Raw genomic sequence first — 18,194 nt, 5'->3', positions numbered from 1 at the left:
CAGAAAGAAAGAAAATAAATGTATTCAGGATGCTTACAGTTTTGCTTATGAGATACGGTCAGATTCTAACTTTAAGATACGTCCAAAATTTCCTTAAGCTATATGGATTGGATATTTCAATTCTACGTCGAAGCACAACGTCTACAGCGAAGTCATTTGAAAAAGAATTTTTCTCAAACTTGTAATGAAATGTTGACATGACTTATTTCAAATTAGGTCCGGAAATACTACATATCAGGTGCGATGAGTGATGATGATATGTAAAGGAATTTCATACAGCCTTACACACCTAGGCCTGTAAGGCAACCTTCTTTTGTTTTTTAACGTCAAATAATGGCACCTCTTGGCATTCAACTATAAAAAACCTATAACCACAATTCTGCCAGTATGCTTTAGTTAATTTTTTTGTCTTTTTTTTTCTTTTTTGTGTTTGGTAAATATTATTTCAGGAATTCAAAGGGGAACAAAAATTTCATTATTTTTGCGCTACGACACACGGTTTAGGAGATACAGCCCCAAAAAGTTACATTTTTGTTCCCCTTCAATACCCCACGCACTGAATAACCTATCACATTAGGACATGAAACAATCATCATCATTTTTAAATTATTTCATTGCAAGTTTGAGAAAAGCACTATACAAATCTCGGCGGGAAACGGGGTTGCCGTTTGCGTCTCCCTATCCGACCTCGCTCGGCCGTCTATATCTACTTGGCCTGAAACCCTTCATTTCCCGTCCTCTATAGTAATGTAAGTACTAAAACTGCAAATGATGTCAGGTTTTGCATATGGATATGTCTATCCACGTAATGGTTATGCAAGCAAGTTATAAAACTGGTTCCTTAACCCCTCGTGCGGCAAGATGCCTCGAAATGGACGCTCTCCGGCAACCGCGCGTGCAGCGGCCGCCATTTTTAAGATGTAAAACTTGCCGCCATGCGGCTGCGCCCGGCCGGCGGCGCGAAAATTTTAAATATTGCTTAGAGCCCGGCGGGTTATGACAACAAACGGCATGTGATTTTACATAATTGCCGGCTATTAAGTAGGTGCAACGAATTCAATCGATACCTAACGCAGATCGCATGATTCGCATGCAATTATCGGTGAGGTCTGTATTAGAGGCCCTTAGTTTTTTCAAATATACCACCGCAAAAACGGAACATACAACAGACACGTTGATGACGTAGACTGTAAAGAATGGGTTCGTTATATTATATGAAATAAAACATAAATTGGATTGGGAAATTGATTCCAAGTTCGACAGCTATCTTATAACTATCCTTCACTTATTTTTTAAACGCAATTGTGTATTGTTTGAATCCTGACTTATGGTGAACAGATTTGGTCGATAAAAATTCAGATATCAAGGTATTTGTAATTTTGGGCTTGGAATTAACTGGTCGCGAAAGAATTATCATCACACTGATACGGAACCGCAGGCCGGTCCGGTGATGTATGTGTGAAAGAAACAGTGCTATGCACGTCTAGCACGTCATCGCGACTAGGTCGGTTTGTGTCAGATTGTCCTATAATATTTATTTATTGATTAAAAATTACAAAAGCAATAGATATGTTGGAGATTGTTAAATTGGCCCACTTCCCGGTTTCCAATTCTTCTTGTTCCTCGCCTTATTCCGTTGCGCGGCTTTCTTGATTTTAAGAAAATTGTTGAGCATTTGACTTTTCGTTCGTCGCGACATCTAGTATCAAGTAGCGATACTGATAAATCCGCTACTTGACGCTAGATGTCGACTACGAAAATAAGCAGCAAGACTACGGAGCACGATGCACGATGCTTTGGCGTTTCGTGTTTTTCGCTTTAAAAGATAGACAGGCGACCCGTAAGAGCTCACAGGATTCATGATTTTCTTCATTATTTTGCAGTTCCGCGAAGATCATCGCTTTTTCAATTTACCCTATCTGTGCTAAGTCTTCTCAGACCGAACCTTTACAAAATACAAGGACGAGAACTATTACATAAAATAAAATGAAAGAACAACTATGCTGTCCCGATCCTTATTCATGCCCTTAGAAAATGGACATAGTACGAGAATTTATTTTTGTTTTAGTTTGAAGTCAAATATTTATTTTGTTTAATTTTAACAAGAAACAGATTTTCAGAGATTTTGATAATTTCTACTACATACAAAGTAGGACCTTAATAGTGGCAGGTTTAAATTACGACCATAGTTTACAACCAAGTAAAAACTCACAGGCCAATTCAAACGTCTAAATGCATTCCGCTCGTCGCAAAATATCGATATGGACTGAATGGTAATAAATTGTATACATCTGGTTAATATATGGGCAATAAGGTCGTGAATATATATTTTTGTCATTTTGTCCATATATATATATATATTTTGCGATAACTAACTGACATCATTCAGATATTATTCTGATGACGGTGTACGTTCGAATTGGAATTGGCATCTTGTAGGTACCCAAGTTTTTCTTTTTCAATAGGTATAAAATAGTTTATGTATATGTGGATAAATCTGTTGTTGTGGATAAACAAGCAAATCTCGTCCTTATGGTAAGCGAAAAAGTGGGACACAAATATTAGTGGGACATAGTTTAATAAAGGAAACGCATTTCTACCATCCATTGTTTGCAAAAGCACCAGAATAAAAATTTCGTTCAAATATAAACTTCATGCATGAAGTCAATTCTGGGAACTGGATGCAATATATTTCGGGTTACTAATATAAAGGTATATTCGAATTGGACCTTATTTGTCCCCAATAAATAGGTATATTGTCAGGTCGTATTTCAATGAAAGATAAATCCCGTCCGTGAAGATAAAAATGCGTTGTGCGTTTATTGTTTATTCATACAACACGCAAGCTTATAGTTCAGATACCAAAGCGCTTACATGTTAAATAATAAGATTCAGAATTATTTACAATATACACAAATAGTTAAACATTACAAACTAGGTACAATCACTTAAAAACATCTATAGAGCTGTGGAAAATGAGCCTGGTGAGTCATAAAAGATATCAACATCAGGTCTTTGAATAGATAATGCGTTTAGTAGAGAGAGTGCCCGATTGGTGGGAGCATTGTTGGTCTGACGCGTACGCATCCTCTCCCACGGCGAAGTCTTTTCCGGCATTGCGGCGGCAAAGCGCCGGCCTCACTGGCGCCTATCCCTATCACGCATAGAAATATTAATTAATTAATTGTAACTTTATTGCACAGTAAAAATATACAGTTACAAAAGGCGGACTTAATGCCACAAGGCAATTTCTACCAGTACACAGACAGTAAAATTTTGACCGTAGTATCACTGTATGTGTCGTGTATTTTTGTATGTATATCAATCGTATTAAGGAATCATATTGCACGGTTGGCCAAAGTCAGAATTATAACTTAAGGAACAATGACAAACTAGCTGTCCACGTTAACAAATGTTTAGGTACCTAATAAATACAATTAAAGTATATAATAAGATTAATAAGTGAACCAAAGATTTAAGGGATTATAACTTATAATTTACAAGGGACGATATGAAACTGTTTGACATGAAAGTAAAATAATATTTTATAAATACAAAGGCCATATTATTCTATCCATGAGATTGCTGATGTATAAAATTAATTTGAGATTTTTCTATTAATATTTAAAGTCTACACTGTATGTATTTTTTGCACATCTATTGTTATTATTATAAGTGAATTAAACTGTATTTGCCTGTATGCAGCTGTGCTTACTTATATGTATAGCAAATAAATATTTGATTGATTGATTACACCCGCCCCGAGGACAATTCTCATTATAAATGTAATCTTGTTTTGTACGACCTTGACGAACACTAATAAGTGCGAGCGGGATGCGTAATGACACGACTTTCGACGACCGGTCTGGCCTAGTGGGTAGTGACCCTGCTTATGAAGCCGATGGTCGGGTTCGTATCCCGGTAAGGGCATTTATTTGTGTGATTAACACAGATATTTGTTCCTGAGATATGGGTGTTTTCTGTATATATTTATCTGTACTTAACTATGTACATCATCGCCTAGTATCTACCCATAGTATGCCATTTGTATGCATCCGAATTACCGAATGCCGACCCGTTGTTGTCAAATTACATATTATATCTCTGTCTGCACGAGTACGAGCGAGATGTATAGAAACTAAGTTACGCATACGCTAGCTAATAAGTCAGTGTCAAACTGTGGTAGCCGTACAGACCATGACCAGACCAGACCATCGTTTATCGTCTACTGAGTTGAGTTACGTACTTGTAGCAAAGAAAATCATTTATCGACATTAAACTTTCGTGAGATATTTAAATATCACGGCTACACTCACTTGACTTTTTTCGTTGCTATTGGACATGTTTCGAACCCATCGGGGGTCCTTCCTCAGGCTTGGGTGATTGGGTGTTCGCGTCGGCTGCACTGCGAAAGCGGGCGGGGGCGGAGTTGAGTGCCGAAGCGAGCACTCAAGCCTGATATTTAAATATTTTGAAATCATTTATTTACTGGAATATAGGTAATTGCACTGAAAGTGTCTAAATTTGTTTATTTTTGAAATCCGTTTACCTACCAATGAATCCGAATCTAAATCAGTAATCAAAGTTGTTCTCCTGCGGATGAGTAAATTCCACTCTAGTTTGTTTGAATGGCATTCCCGAATTACAGAGCGGTGTTCCTCGATCCTGCCAGGAATAGACTGTCGATGGCATCTCAACTGGACGCATTAGTAGATTAGTTGTCTGATGCACCGACGACGGATGTAAGGCAATGAACTGGAAATGTCTCATTTGGCAGCGTTTTTAAGTTGATATAGATCATGTAAGATTTAGAATTGTTAACCTTTTGTGGAAGAGCGGTTATCTTTTAATAATAAAAGAGGCACCAGCATGGATATTTAAATGTTACTAGTTACTGAATAAATTTATTTTATTTTTATTTATTTATTATTTATATAGACTGTCATTCACGACGACGCGCGTTAATAAAAGGTAGATTTGACAAATCTGCGCGTCATCGTGGATGACACGAACTATATTTAAGGATAATCTTACAAATATCAACCTAATCATGATGTACTATGGTAGGCAACGATATACATAATTAAATAGATAAATACAAATGTAGTTAAGTAAATATGGAATAAAATAAAGTATGGAATTAAAATCCAGGGACATATATCCATGATAAGCACACAAATAGATAAATGCCCTTACCAAGATTCGAACCTGGGACTACCAGATTCGTAGGCAGAGTTGGTAGTGACCCTGCCAGGCTAGGAGGTCGTCAAGTAAGTTTTAAGTAGTTAATCATACTAACTTCAATATGTTTCCCTAAGGTGATCTAGCTAGGGATAGACTGTCGATGGCTTCTTAGGTGGATACATTTACAAGATTAGTTATGTTTACACCGGTTATGGGCGTTATGGGCGTTAGGCGCAGTATAGCAGGACAATTCCCATTACGCAGGGATTCAGGAAGTTAATCCTAGACTCAAAATGTTTAGTATTTTTTATCTTGACGAATGGGTTTCAGATAAGTAATCGATGCGTCAGGAATGGATGAAAGGTGACAAGCAACTTGAGATGTCTACATGTTATTAATGTCAATCAAGGTTACATTCGGATGGCGACTGCAGTAACGTCGATGTTGCAGCGTAAGGTCGTGTCGTTCACCAAAACGCGTGCCTTGAATCGTAATCTCATGTTATTAAAGGTTAGAATAGACAAATCTGCGCGTCATTCTAGATGACACGAATTATAGTACCTACGGTTCGGATTCAGGCTTCACCAGCATTATGGCTGCAGGTGCAGTAGTGCTGGTGTATCGCCATTAACATTTTATTTTTTTATTTTTTTATTTATTTATTACTAACATAAAATGATACATCTCAAACAGATACGGAGTCCCACAAAACAGTTTACACCTTTTAGTTTATTTAACCTGAAGGGTTGAAAATCTTTTTCTGTTCTGACAAGAAAGTGCACCTATTTATTTGTAAAGAAATACCTCCTAAATATACTTAAATTATATTATTATATAGTCAATGAAAGTTGCCGGTTAATATTTTAGCTGCCCGGTTACTAAAATGCCATATAATAATACCTGGAAAAATGGTTATTGATTTCACGCATCTCTAAAGTGGAATTACGTCAAGTAGGTTTACCTATTTTTATTGCCTAGTTACATAATAAAATATTTATTAGGCGGGGTTTTCTATAATCATTGACACTCATTATTAATAGTCGCTTCTAGCCTTTTATGATCCGGTATTCTCAACAGAAAGGACGTGAGCATTTGCATTTTAGATTTAATATCGTTTAATGTGGAGATGAGATTTTACATACCTTCTACCGTCTGCTATTCCAAGCACGGACTTCTTATTAATGTTGATTACGCTTAATTTCGCTTTAACTTTAATTTGCTACGTGTCTTGTTTTTAATAGGGAGTCAGGTATTGTCGGGTTTCCCCAAGTATGGAAGTTTGTTATGGGAATCACGCGATCTGACTTGTAATGAGATGCAAAGATGGTAGATTTGAGAATGCGATTTATATCAGGAATTATTGTACAATCCAAGTTTACAAGTTTATTGATTAAAAAAACATAAGTCTAAAATTAGTCAGATATATATATATATATTAAGCATTATATAGGTAGTATAATATCTGTGGATTATTAAAATTACAAGAACACTATAAAGTAAACAAGTGCAGTAAAATTTAACACTTAAAAATATGAAATACGAAAAATATTTCAATTGACTTAAGCTCAAACTGCAAATTAAAATCCACTTTAATTTGCTAGCCGAATGCGAGTCAAAGTAAAAGCTTTTCCAATTTCTACTCGACTCTTTAGTATTACCCGTTTTACCAGCTACGTACACGTCATTGTTGCCGTCGCTCAGAAAGCACTTAACAAATTGCAGAAATAAAACTGGACGATACATCACACGTTGATTGTCAATTCTCGCTTGCCCCATTCCGCAGTTAGGGGTAAATTGGATGCATTTGCGGCCACGAAGTAGTAAACTTGGTGTGTGGCATGAAAGGACGCATGTCGGGGAAGAAGGTTGGCTGTTAGGTTCTTCTGAGGAAGGCCGAAGGTGGCCGCAGGGAGTCATTCGAGACCGTGACATCCACGCACTGTAAGGCTGATTAACTCGGGGATCCATGAGTATTTAGCTGACGCGAATGGGTTGGCAATTAAATGTGGACATAGGTGCTTACAAGGTTATAGACTAGACAGGAGCAAATTGTATGTAGGTAAACAGTTTATTAAGACAAATAAAAACAAAATATATATACGAAGGCGAACTTATAATGGATCTCTTTCAGTCAACTTCTCTTTCAGTCTCCTTCGAGCAATTGAGAAAAAAAAACAAGTTAGGTAAACGAACACTAATACCTACAGAAAGTAAATTATGGTTCAATTATTACAGAAATAAATAATGAATACCCGTAATCTCGAATATATATATATCCAACAACCGTTGCCGTTTTTGTTGGTGATGAAGCTTTTGAAATTGTTACATTAGTTAATAAAATCAGATTGAATTTGATTGGACGAACTTATGTAAAGTCTGTTAGCACTTATGATAGTGGTCAGGATAGCCGAGTGGACTGTCGTTCCTGTAGAGTTTTCACTTGCACAGTACTCTTCCCGTGAGGACGCGTGGAAGGTTAGAATGGCCGTGTCGCAGACCGTCTCTTATGATGGCTGCGTTTGATAGAATGTCAAGTATTTAAATATGCTTGTGTGTGTGTTGACTGCGATACAGTTACTTGTATTATAATGACCCGAACAGCTGCGTTAATGGATTGGTTCCTGGCTGATTCTGATGACAACCCAAAAAAGGCATTCTAAGCGGAACCGTCAGTCAGAATTTGATTTGGAAAGTGTCGCAGTCAGCCTCACTACATTTCTCAAAATTATTGTTATGATTTATATCGGTTTTACTATGGCATTCATCGTGCGTTAACGTTAATAGCGACATAAATAAATTTATCTACATACACATACATACCTACATTTAAATATACAAGTACGTTTCACAATGAAATAAAAATACGTAGAACTCAACCAGAACACAAGTCATTGGAGAGCCATAGCTTCTGTAATTTTCTCATGGCCATGAGTGATGCTACCGAATGGAATTTTTTATGGTATAATTTTTATAAAAACTTGTTCCGCAATAACTGGACCTGAAGCGTGCACTGTATCTAAAAGATAGCATAATACAGCTAGAGTCAGGTTCACACGTTCACACTCGATCTCAACCCATGACCACTACCATAAAACTAATGCTAGTATGTAAATATTTCAGAGAGGGAGAAGAAAAGTAGCGACAGGATTATACTGTACATTTCTGCGCTGACGGATCGGAAGCCAACCGAGCCGAAAGTCAAACAATGTGAATGTGAGCATTGGTTTTTGAAAAGCGCCAGACACCGCTTTTTTCCTAAAAAGTTATTATTTTCTGTAACCCAGTATATGCTATATTTGTTCGTTAAGACGAAAGTGGAGGACTCGCGCGAAATTGCTTTTTCATACAAACGTAGTCCTCATTTTCCTCTCTAGATTTTGTCATTTTGTAAAATATTTTTACAGAATTTGTTGTATATCAACCACAGGTCCTACGTGTGATTTTTTTCGAATTTTAAATTATTATAAGAGATCGGAGTGTTTAAAAATGTGTATCAAATCTGTTTTTCGCTCCTAATTTTTTTTTCATAATGACAATGTCCAGAAAGGAAAATGGGGACTACGTCTGTATAGAGAAACGGGTCGTCCTCTATCCTCTTATGGACTACTCGGTAACAGTATCGTTTTGCAAAGACTAGCTTATGATTTTATAGAGGTATTTCACTACTTAGAATAATTTATTAGAATGTTTTTAACAGCATTTCAGAGTAAAATTATTGAATGAGTATGAATTTAATTTAATTCTTGTCGTGCTATGAAAACTCCAAGGCCTGCTATGAAGCTCTCAACTTCTTAGAACTCATTGCATTGTTATAACCCGGTTGCGACGGCAGTTCAGTTCACTTTTTGACGTAGTGTCTTTTTAAATGGTAAATACAAAAAAAAGCAAAGCCTAGTCAGCCGCCATTTTTTGAAAATGTTGCCAGTGCTATAAATCTTTTTCCCTCCTAATCAGATATGACGTTTACTTACATTCTAAAATGAATTCGTCAAGTTTAAGTGCCTTGTACATATACATAAATTATTTTTGTATTCTTTTACTCTTCATTCTTTATTTTCGTTTCAAATCATGTTTTTATTTAATCTCAGTTTAGATTGTTTATCTTGTGTCATAATGTTCGTTTTAGATTTCAGACTAATTCGTTTCTTGCTGCAAAATGGACGGAAAAAATATTATATATAAGTAACGCAATTGGAAATCAAATTATATATAAATAACACAATTGGAAACCAAATTAATACAGTCGAATATACTCTGTCCATTTCGGTGAGATAGATAGAAGTAAAAATAGCTCGCACAAATTATGAACCGTAGTATCCCGTGATCCAATTTGCCACGGTCTACCTTAATTCGTCGTTTTAATTTTTTGAATGCCAAGAACACCTAATGGCGTCGTTACTAGGTCGTACACAACGCCAAGGACACCAATGTGTTATGGCGGACGCTGTCAAAGTGACCTTCACACTTTCGAGTATGGTTTATATATTAGCTCCCTTGCGCCCGGGAGCTTGGCGTTTGAGTGATGTTTGTGTTTATAATATAAAGCGTTCCAAGAGTTAATAAATAGATAACGTACGAAATTTGAAATATGAATACTTACCTTTATAATATTCCGTGAATTGAATACGAATATTCGTAAACACGCTGAATTACGAATACAAATATTCGTATTCATTGAATCACTAGTTTTTTGTAAATATACTTATTTGTATTCTTTTTTGCATGCTTGTCAATACCCCTGTATAATATGTTACACGCCGTAAAAGTAAAATAATAAAATAAGAATTTATTTATTTAAACCTTACAATGCACAAAATATATAAATGGTAAACTTGGAGAATTCCCGTTTTCAATTTAACAAATTGCTCGTTTAAAGGTATGAGATAATGCGACAATTTTGGAACACGTTTGAGGAAAAAATCTGCGCGCAATACCTACGTACATATTAAATCGATCAAGCAATCTCAAATAAATACGATATACAAACTAAGCTTCTAAAACAATATGTATTAGTTATACCACCACACTCAAATTATAGGCATATATGAATTATTAATCTAAAAACTTCATTGTTCTTTGTTCCAAATTTAAAACCTACGCATTGCCAAATTAGGTATTGATAACCCTTTATGAGGAAGTTGCTTAAATCCCTCTACTTTCGGACGACTAAAGAAATACTGCCAACATTATTTGTGTCTATTTGTGCGTGGCGCCCGCCAGCGTGTACACACACGTCGCGCGTCGATCGTGTTTCGGCTGTAATTTTTGGCCGATTAACCGTTTAGGAGTACCAAGTACCACTTGCACCATCCCATTAACCCGGTGTTAACCGGTTAAACCTGGAGGTATCAAGGTAACCAGTACAATTTGACACTGAGTTAGCGGTTTAACCGGTTAACCCCGGGTTAGTGGGATGGTGCAAGTTTCGCTAAGTGTACTAATAAGTCTTTGAATTTACGTATGAATATTTAAAATGATGGTAATTCCAAAATTTTACTTTAAAGCTTATAAGATGTCATATGCCTTTTCATCGCGTTTGCCTGGGTTAGCAATGTCGTCTCTTCTTTCCATTAGTTCAACAAGTGCGACAGAGGCAACACGTCGAACGTGGTTCGCGGTAGGCCCGGTGTATTCAGTGCAGACACAAAAACTTAAAAAAACATCAGTGACTCTGACTACCTAGTACCTACTTTGTAGTTGCATCGTGTTTCTGAATTTACAATTACACAGTGAATTCAAAAAGCATTTGAGTAGTTTCACTCTGTGAGAGGTTTTAAATATATATTGCTAGTTCAGGCGAGGTATTAATATTACATGAGCGGTAGGAAATGCTACCGGATCGCCACCTAAGAACTATGGACCGGGAGTCACTTGAAAATAAGAATAATTTTGCGTGTTTAAATACCTCTTGTAATATTAAAATGATAATTAAGTATTGTATGATACAAATGGTCATTTCTAATGTACTTTATACCTTAATAACACGGGTAAGACTAAGAGATTCGCTATCTCTTTCTATGGTTATGTATGACGTCGTCGTATAATGTAAAAAACCGAGCACGGGCGTATCTTTACGGCAGTTACGTCATTGACATGGTCGTCGTCGCCATTAATAAGATTTTTTTTAGGATAAAAGTCATTGATGGGTTAACCGATCATGTTCAAGAAAATTTTCGTAGAAAGTATTTATTAAGTTTTAATTTTTGAATATTTTTTTATATTTTTGTACGTGATTCAAAAGTTAAAGGGGAGGAGACACCTTATTGTGAACTTTCGGAGCAATTATTTCCAAAACTATTCACTAAACCACAAAAATGCTCTAAGCAACTTTAATACTATTATTTTTGAAGAACTATCGTTTTTTTTTCACTTTCAGTTTCCTACATGCATGGAATGCCCCCCCCCCCCCCCCCCTAAATATCAATTTCAATGTATTTATTTCAGACTCTGGGTCCATAAAATTGTTAGTATTACTAGTAAGTACATAAATCTAGGAGTTAGGGCCTACATGCTACAGATATATTCAAATAATAAATAATAACCAAAACATAAAATAAATAAATAATAATAATTAAATTACATTAAATTCCATTCAATCATATTATTCATATCCTATAGAATTATTCGTTTCTATTTAACATTAAAAATGAGAGGTCTGTCGCTTGTATGGACATAATTACAATGCTTCCTAACAGGGCAATCATATTTTTCATAAACAGCACTCAGGAGGAGAGAGTACTCTCTCGTACTCTGCGCATCAGGGAGGCAACACGTTCCCGCAGTATTGTTGTAAATCCATCCGTGTTGGCCTTTAGAAACATGCGTGACGCACTGCACTAATATATTGAACATAATATATATATATATATATATATATACGAGTATATTATATGTTCCAAATTTCATTAAAATATACCGAGTTGCTGAGTAGAAAAAAAAATCTAATTTTGAATAAAAAAATCATCGACTTTGCTTGTTTTATAAAATCTGCAATACTTATCTCGGAAACCGTAAACCAGTTAAACCACAACGTGGTACCTTTAGATTGAAAATGACACGTACGAGTATATTACATTTATATGTTTGGTATTAGCAGTTTTGCGAGTGCAACTTAAACTTGTTTTAATAATTATTATTTTTTGCAACGAATACTAAAATAATGGATAAAATGTTGCTTTAATATTAATGCCAAGTTTCATGTAATCCGTACAAACTTCCCTCGCGTTATATTGATATACATTTTGCTACAGCTCATGGGAGTCTGGGGTCCGCTTGGCAACTAATTTGTAGAATAGGTGTAGGCACTAGGTTTTACGAAAGCGACTGCCATCTGACCTTCCATTCCAGAGGGTAAACTGGGTCTTATTGGGATTAGTCCGGTTTCTTCACGATGTTTACATTCACCGAAAAGCGACTGGTGAATATCAAATTATATTTCGTACATATGTCCCGTTATTCGTGTTAAGTTTCATGTAATCCGTGATAAGTTTATTGTAGCATGTCGTTTTAAAATGAAGGCGCAATCTTTATTGTATGGAAGCCGATAAGTTCGGTTGACTCGCAGCTTTCGAGGACAACTCCCGGACTAACAGTAGTTCTTAAAATGTCCGCCCAGGTGGACGTTTTATTTGATGCCTTTGAGTCGCCGCCAGCGCCGCATTCACTTATGCACTCACTGGGACTCATTGGAAACTGCAGTTTATAAATAAAGGAAAACTACCAACGACACATTAGCCTTATACATACACATAAGTCACTTATAACTATAGTCGCTATCAGTCGCTATTATTTGTGAGATATATATCTCAGCGACCGAGGTGCTCAGAAATATTTAAACACGCCTCTTTTATAGGTACCTATATTTGCATGTTCAATTGTGAGTTGAGTACTCTACACCAAATTTTATGTCACCATTTTTATTCCCTGTACTCTGGCAAATACATAATTTGTGTACTTTGTGTTTGTCAAGGCATTTGAGAGCGTGATGGCGACTGTACGGTTCTGAATATTTATTTATTTATAGTCACTTGACTCTAAACAGTATTTCAAGACGTTTGCCATTCGGATTCTTATTTGTTGAGTCACACAAACACGCCGCTAAAACGCCGCTTTCATACAATTGAATTTATGGTCTCATTTTAAAACTACATTCTGAAATAACATGAAATATGCGGTCAGCTGCAGTGAGAGGTGACCCCCCTGCATAGACTGATTGTTAGGCTTAGGACTTTTGGTAGTATACCGTGGTTCTAGAATCTATAGAGTCGCAAAACATGTTTTTTTCAAAGTCAAAGTAAATATATCATAAATATATATTTATATGTAAAAATGAAGTTAATGCTGGTAAACTAAATAAACGGTTGGGGTATGGCTCTCTAACACAACTCATCATTGAATATAAAAACAAATCGCCTGATATTACATTTCATGCGTAAATATCGAGTTTAATGTGACATTTTTATGTAATTGTAAATACAAAAATCCAAACCTTAAATTTAAACACTGCCAGTGAAATGAATCTTTTTCCTTCAAATGAGGCATGACGTTTACATTAGTTTAGTACAATTAATACGCTTACTTTAAGTTGTATGATTATAATTTACTTTAAGTTGTATATTATAATACATATATATATTCTTTTCATTCTTTTGTTTCAAAGTAGGTATGTTTTTTTTTTTATAAAATAGCTTAAATTCTTAATTTTGTTTTGTTTAATGTTTGTTATAGATTTTTGACTGATTTGCGAGATGAACGGAAAAAAATAGTTTTATTAGAAATGACACAATATGGAAACCGCCTAAACTGTCGAATATGCTCTGTCCATTTTGATATGCAAGATAAGTACACAAGTAAAAACACCAATCTCAATTTACGCCGTGGCTCTGTCCCAACACACAAATTGTAAGGGTTCATTTTGACTATGGAACCCTAAAAAGTTATTGTTTCAAATTTAAAATCTACACACTTTTAAATTATAATAATTTTGTTAAGATCCCCCTACTTTGAGGGAAATAAATAAATATTGGCAAAATATTTTTGTATATGTGTGTATTGCTGGGCGTAAAACACGAGCGTGGCACGCAAACATCGATCGTGTTTCGGCTTAACTATTGGCAGATTAGCCGTATGAGGACTATCGGTCTATGCGTAATAGCTAAATGGCTTAGGCTTTGAAATTTTCTGCAACTCATTCTGCGGATGCTCGTTTTAAACTAGAATCTATTCATTTGGATACAATTTTCGCTATGATAAATGATAAAATAGGTAAAATAAACATAACCCTATCAGATTTGGATTCGATTACAAAAATCTTAACTTTATAATATACCTATAGAGCAATATCCCAGAGCCACCAGATATTACTTAATTTTCTCATGAATAAAATGTATGGGATAATGTCGTGTTAGTTTGAACTTTTAATGTCAGCATACTTGCTATCTTGTCCGGATGCGACGGCCATTATTCCGGTACAAGGTGCTAAAGGTAGGAAAAATAATACTAACTTTCAAATTGAAATTGATTTTGCATGTATGTATGTAAACACTTTATTGTACATAAGAGACAGGGAAAGATACAATAAAAAAAATTAATGCTGGCAATGTGCAAAGGCGAACTTATCCCTATAAGGGATCTCTTCCAGTCAACCTTTGAGCAATTGAGAGTCAAAAGTAAAACCTGAAAGACAAACGAACACTATGTTTGAAAGAACACTGAGAGGGCTAAGGGGCAGATAATATTTTGTAACTACAAGGCTTCAATTTATTTATTTTTATTTGGCAAGAAAACGATTAAACAAAGTGGCTAAAGAGCAGCAAATATTTAAGTAATAATAATTATTATTAACAAATTCACTGCCAGCACTAGTTTAGTGCTTGTAGGCCTAGCCGACAACATGGGAAAAATCCGTACGTAGCGAAAAACGCCTACGTACGTACAGAGAGCCCGCCGCCGCCTAGCGTAGCGGGCTGCTGGCAGTGAATATTTTAAAAGTGAAAACCGTATATCACGTATATGTATGTAGCTTAGGCTTGACTTAAGAGATATAGATATTAGACCCATCATAGCCACTATTAGATCCAAAAAGTTTGTAACCGCCAGAGGACACCCTGGAGTCAGCTCTCAGCGATAACTCAGTTTAATATTTATTTACGGAGCCTGCTGGTTCGGAAATCCAATTCCTCCCACGGTGGGACGTAGTTGGAGCGTCAAACAAACACCACTTAATTAGATTCCTATTTATTTAGCACTAGCACACACTTAGTCTAGACCTTAGGCACCAAACTTAAGCACTAAACACTAACACTATAGGCACTTTCACTATAACGTTATTCTAGTACTTACTAAGGTAAAATAACTAAGCGGTCCACGTAACTAGCACTAAAACCACTATTACCACTAATACTGATCACAACTTTAGGGCACTTTCACTTTTTCCTCACTTTTCCTTTTTGTTTTCCGATCGCTTGAACTGAACTGAACTGACTGTACTAACTCACTCACTAACTCACTGTCCGCAGGCCGTATCTCGCCTGCTTATATAGGGCGAATACGAGGTCTCGAAAGTAACTCCAGATAATTCGAGAACGGCCTCGTTACGTGGACTTCTCTTTCTTGTGCTATCTCTTTCTCGCATTGGGCGTAGAACTTTCCCCGTATTTAACCACCTTTTCGGGTTTATCTCGGGAACCCTGAGGTTTTCAGTGATGAACCGTACCTTTTTAGAAAGCATTTACGAAGATCTACCCTATTATACTAGTTTCAGCTGAAAATATTCATAAATATAAGAATTATCTCTATCGATAGTTCAACTCCATACAAAAATAACTTTAAGTCTTAATATCTCGATAATTCTAGGCCCAATGCTTACAATGCTTGTGTCTACGGATAGCTAACCCTATTTTCTATCTATACAGGTCACTACGATCCCTGGGGAAAGCCTAACTTGGGAGAAATCAGGTGAAATTGGGTCGCCTCGGCCCGAACATATAAATACCGCGCACCGAAGTCCGCGCCGCTCAGTACGCTTCCGGCTTCCGCAGTGATCGCACCGGCCGCTCACCCGCGGTGATGACGTCACGTAACAAGCTGACACAAAACGCTATTTTCATAGCGACTACAATTTTATCCTGTTTCTAGTCAATCGACCGATAAGTCAATCATACAAAGTGTGCTTGTGTCAACTTATTTCTATCCTATAGCTAGGCACCCTATAGCTATTTTATCTAGTTTTACGCGTTAGGTAATTCTTTCCGGCCCGGGTCTGTACCGTCCGAGCATTCGTCTCGGTAGGGGTCCATGCTGTCCGTAACAGTCTGCCCCCGCTGACGCTCCTGCGACTGCTCCTGTTGCAACGGTAGGACAGCCAACTTTGTGACGGGCCTCCGGAACACGCCTCCTCGGGTTTGCACGTCAGCCGATCGTATTCCACCATCCGGTCCTGGGTACATCTGGGTGACGATGCCGCGTGGCCACACATTGCGCGGCAGGTTTCCGTCCACTTGATGACCTGATCTGGTGTCAGACGGTGCTCCTCCCGGATGGTCTGCTGTAGCCTTGACCCGATGAGCGCCGACTGAAGTTCCATGCGTGGTATGCTGAGTTGCCTCGTTGGCCCAACCTTACTTTTTGCCGCGATTAGGCTCACTTGGGCCTCCCCGCCATTTGAGGCTACTCGCCAGTATGCCACGCATGCGTATGCTTTGGTGCTGGCGTCCACGAACACGTGTAGTTCCCTTCTCGCCACTGCCCCCGTTGAAAGATAGCATCTTGGTATCCTGAGCTTCGCGACGCTATCCAGAGCTCGCAGCCAGGCCTCGAAGTCACGCTTATCCTCTTCTGGCAGTGGAGAGTCCCAGTCCAGCTTCTTGGCCCACAGATTTTGCAGCTGAACTTTTGCTGTTATAGTATAGTGGCTTAACAGCCCCAGCGGGTCATATACTGACATCACGGCCGATAACATTTGCCTCTTCGTAGGCGTCTGTATCATTTCCTTCACTTCGGCCGGTACCCTTATCATTGTTGTGTTGAAACCCAACTGGTCGGTTTCAGGGTTCCAGTACATCCCGAGGATCTTATTTTCCTTGCCTTTGCCGAGCTGTGCCGGTGTACTTGCGTGTAACTCCGTCGGGATCTGCTGGAGTAGCTTCACACTGTTTGAAGTCCACCCTCGTAACTGGAACCCTCCCTTGGCGTGAGACGACGCAACTTGCGTAGCACGATGTAAGAGTTCCTTCTCATCCGGGTAGCTGGCTACGTAATCGTCCATGTAATGATTACGTGTGATGTCTTCCACAGCATCCGGGAACTCATCAGCGTTGTCCATAGCGTTTCTATTTCTGACGCTATGGGCCAGGAATGGTGAGCTTGCTGCACCAAAAAGCATGCTCGTCATTTTATAAAATTGCGGATTCCCTGTCCGGCGGTCCCCTCTCCAAATGAACATTTGTGACGGTTGATCCTCGGCCCTTATTTTTACTTGGAGGAACATTTCCTGTAGATCCGCCACAACTGCAAATTGCCCTTCGCGGAACCGAAAGAGAATCCCTATAATTGACTGTAGTAGATCCGGTCCTTCTAAAAGAAAATCGTTTAGGCATTTCCCTTGAACGCGACACGCAGCGTCGAAGACTAGCCTTATCTTGCCCGGTTTGTTCGGATTAGTTACCGCAAAATGCGGCAACACCCACGCTATCTTGGTATCTGGCGGCTCCTGCAGTGGCACGGCGTACTTTTTCTTTAATAAATTATCAATTTGTTCCTTGTAACTCTCAGCGAATGCCGGATCCCGATCCATCTTTCTCTCGATACTCCTTAACCGACACATTGCAGTTTGTATGGTCGGTGGCATTCGTGGTTCGTCGTCCCGCCATAGCTGACCTACTTCATAGCGTGGTCCATTGTCGTTGATTTTCTTTATTGTTCTGTCCGAAATATCCATGGCCCTTTGGACTTGCGGATCCACCTTTGTAACGTTTTTTATTCCCAGCGAATCTATGTTGAAATAATCTCGT

This window comes from Cydia pomonella, chromosome 4 (genome assembly GCF_033807575.1).
Source record: "Cydia pomonella isolate Wapato2018A chromosome 4, ilCydPomo1, whole genome shotgun sequence".
NCBI classification, from domain to species: Eukaryota; Metazoa; Arthropoda; class Insecta; order Lepidoptera; family Tortricidae; genus Cydia; species Cydia pomonella.
Note: the sequence above shows the minus strand (reverse complement) of the source record.